Source organism: Panthera uncia, chromosome B4 (assembly GCF_023721935.1).
Source record: "Panthera uncia isolate 11264 chromosome B4, Puncia_PCG_1.0, whole genome shotgun sequence".
Taxonomy (NCBI): domain Eukaryota; kingdom Metazoa; phylum Chordata; class Mammalia; order Carnivora; family Felidae; genus Panthera; species Panthera uncia.
The window spans coordinates 75,123,069-75,126,820 of record NC_064809.1 but is presented as its reverse complement, the minus strand read 5'-3'; positions in this window follow the sequence as shown (position 1 = coordinate 75,126,820).

The window sequence follows — 3,752 nt, the reverse complement described above, 5'->3', positions numbered from 1 at the left end:
TTTCAGCCCCTTTTGTACTGATCCAGAATTGGTCTTTTGAGAGAAAAGGCCACAACATCTATTCAGTAGGAGTTTCTAGACAGTATTGTACCATTTATGGGCTGAAAGGAAAATTATTTTTTAGTTGAGAAAAGAATTTAAGCTTGAAAAAAGAAATCTGACATCATGGTTGATTGAGGAGTAGATGGAAATTTCCTTTTAACTGCAACAATGTAAGGAGAATCTTAGGAATATATATGTGTGTCCTCTGGTTTAGGTAGGACTGTTGAGAATTTTTTTAGGTCTACAAATTGGTTGACATTCCTCCCATCAAAAAGTGAGGTCCAGGTTCGCTCCTCTGAATCTGAAAGGGCTTCTGACAGCTTTGACCAATAGAATATGGCACAAGTGATACTATGTAAATTCTGAAGTTAGGTTCTAGAAGGCCATGCAGCTTCCCCTGGTTCTCTTGGAATTCTCCCTCTCCAGAGAACCCCTCTGAAGATCCTCCCTCCCAGGGTGCTCTGAGAACTCAGTAGCCGTGCAGGCAGCTGTCCACATGGAAAGCCACATGAGGTGCTCTGTCCAACCTCCCCAGCTCAGCCCAGCCTTATCATCGTCCTAGCCCAACATGAAGAAGCCTGAAGATGACTCCAGCCCCTAAACATTTGAGTCTTCCCAGCTGAGGTCCCAAACAATGTGGAGCAAAGACAGCTCATGCTTGTCACGCCCTGTCCAAATTTCCCGCGAACATAATAAAATGGTTATCCTATTATGCCTCTAAGCTCGGGGTGGTTTGTTATACAATAGACTACCACAAGAAAGATCTTAGCAGGTGTTCTTGTTTACCCTCCCAATAGCCCTTACCCCCTCTTTCCTTGTCACTAGACCACACCAATCCTATTGAGGCTGAATATGCTACACACACACTTTTCTGCCCTCCTTGGCGTGTGTGTGATCCCCTGGGGGAACTAGTGGAGGGGGAACATCTGTAGATGATCTCCCTTCTTGATGAGACAAATACATGCACAAGGAGAAAATGCCCCTTCACTTCCTTCCTGTCTTTGGGTGTTGTCCACTTTAGGGTACCAGCAGTCACCCTGCAACCATAAGAGGAAAGCTAAGAGAAGCACAGAGACATCACCTAGAACTTGACAGAATTGGTCTGCTAAAATAACGAATTCTGGAACCACCTATATTAGGCTTCTCCTTACATGAGAAAATAGGTTTAAGCCTGTTTTAGTTTCATAGTCTGCTGTTTACAGCCAAAAGCTTCCCATGTGATGCTCAATTTACTACCTAAAAATGGAGTATTATGGGACGCCTGGGTGGTTCAGTAGGTTAAGCATCTGACTCTTGGTTTCTGTGCGGATCGTGATCGCAGGGTGGTGAGATCAAGCCCCACATCAGGCTCCATGCTGGGTGTGGAGTCTGCTTACGTTTCTCTTTCTCCCTTGCTCCCCCACCGCCCCACCCACACTCACTCTGTCTCTCTCCAAAAAAATAAAAATAAAAATAAAAATAAAACAAAAAATGTAGTATTACAAGTGAGCAAAATATGAAATGACTGAGTGCGGTTGCCAAACATCCAGTAAACTATTATGTCACCACGTGTAGATTGGGGCTGTTTTGCAGTGGAAATAACTGGAAAATTCAAGATTTGGGGAGTGAGTTGGTGTGGCTTTCAGTAAATTCATACAAAAGAAAAATCGTCTGAAGATGTCCCAGTGGAGGACAGGTGGGTAAGTTTGTCTTTGCTAAGAAGCTTTTCTGGCTGCAACTGAAATTGACATGGATGACAGGGTGGAGCTTTGCTGGCTTGGGGAAGCCAAGATCTCTCAAGTTAAGGCTAGGATAAAGAGAAGAAAGAACATGGGAGATTTAACAGGTGACAAAATTGAAAAGATTGTGGCTGCTGATGTCTGAAGAACCTCAAGACCTTTCATTAAACAGTCTTTGTCAGATGGAGGTAAATTTAGTAATGAGTACAATAAGCCTAGCAGGAAAGATTACATTAAAGATGGGATTCCTGGGGCTGCAGGGTGGCTCAGTTGGTTAAGCATCCAACTCTTGATTTGGGTTCAGGTCATGATCTGATGGGTTGTGGGATCCATCCCACGTAGGGCTCTGTGCTGACAGCGCTGAGCCTGCTTGGGAATCTCTCTCCTCCTCTCTCTCTGCATCTCTCTCTCTCTCTCTCAGTCTCTCAAAATAAATAAATAGGGGCGCCTGCGTGGCTCAGTCGGCTGAGTGATTTTGGCTCAGGTCATGATCTCACGGTTCATGAGTTCGAGCCCCACATCTGCTGTCACAGAGCCTGCTTCGGATCCTCTGTCCCCCTCTCTCGCTGCCCCTCCCCTGCTCAAGCTTTTCCTCTCTCAAAAATAAATAAATGTTTAAATAAATAAACTAAAATAAATTTTTTTAAAGGTGATATTCCTCCCTCTGAGGTCATTAATTTCAAATTGTCTCAAGGTCCTTTAAGATAGAGAAGAGGATATTTGCTGAGTATAGACACAAGAGCTATGGGGCTGAAATTCTCAGGTTTATGGAATGATCAGTGCTGTCCAATAGACACACAATGTGAGCCACATGTATGTTAAATTTTACTACATTAAAAAGTAAAAAGAAACAGCATATCTCAATCCAGACTAGCTACATTTCAAGTGTTCTATGGCTAGTGGCTACCTGGTTGGACAGGGCAGGTCTAGATATTTACCTGCTTTATTAGCACATGGAATTGACTGGATTAAACAGTCCAGAACCCCACTAAGTTTTTGTACCATGCGTATTGCCAAAGATATTCCAAACTTGGCTTTAGCTGCCACTAATTATTCAACACTATAAGCAATCTCGAAACTTCCAACTCCTGCCAACAGAAAAATGGCTGCCAGAGTTCTGCCGCTAAGGACATATACCCAATACCCATATTAGGTATGCCCATGAAGGACAGTGGATAACTAAGACACTTCCAGAGATCAGAACCAGAGGCTGCCAGACTAGCTAACACATTCACTCCATTTACCAGGGTTGGGCATCCTCACTAGTCCTGTCAGGCAACATGGTAGATTGTTTGCAATCTACCCCCTGTTTTAAAAAAAAATTTTTTTTTAATTTATTTTTGACAGAGAGAGAGACAGAGCATGAGCAGGGGAGGGGCAGAGAGAGACGGAAACACAGAATCTGAAGCAGGCTCCGGGCTCTGAGCTGTCAGCACAGAGCCTGACGCAGGGCTCAAACTGGTGAACTGCAAGATCATGACCTGAGCCGGTCAGCCGCTTAACTGACTGAGCCACTCAGGCGCCCCTGCAATAACCCCTTTTACCCCTCACTGTACTCACTATCCTTAGGTAAATCCCTCCTATTCATTGGGTTTAATCATATGACTTGCTTTGGCTAATGGGACAATTATAAGCATGACCCAGAGACTTGGCAAGTGCTTGTGCATTTGTCTTTCTGCTTTTGAGACCACTGCCTTGTGAATGAGCAGGAGCTAAACTACTAGATGAGGAGAGACATGGCCCAACTACCCCCACTGCTCTAGCTAGGTAAAAAACCCACCCTGCCGAGGTATAAGAGTGAGGCCATAGACTGCCAGTTGATCACAGATCCCAGCTCAAATGGCCAATGCATGTGCACCAAAAATGGTTGCCATTTTAAGCTGCTAGGTTTTGTTCATTTGTTACACAGCAAAAACTAATAAAAACAGGTATGATATGTACTCAGGGACAGTGTCTGCTAAATATTCCCCTTTCTGAATGGGAATATCATTG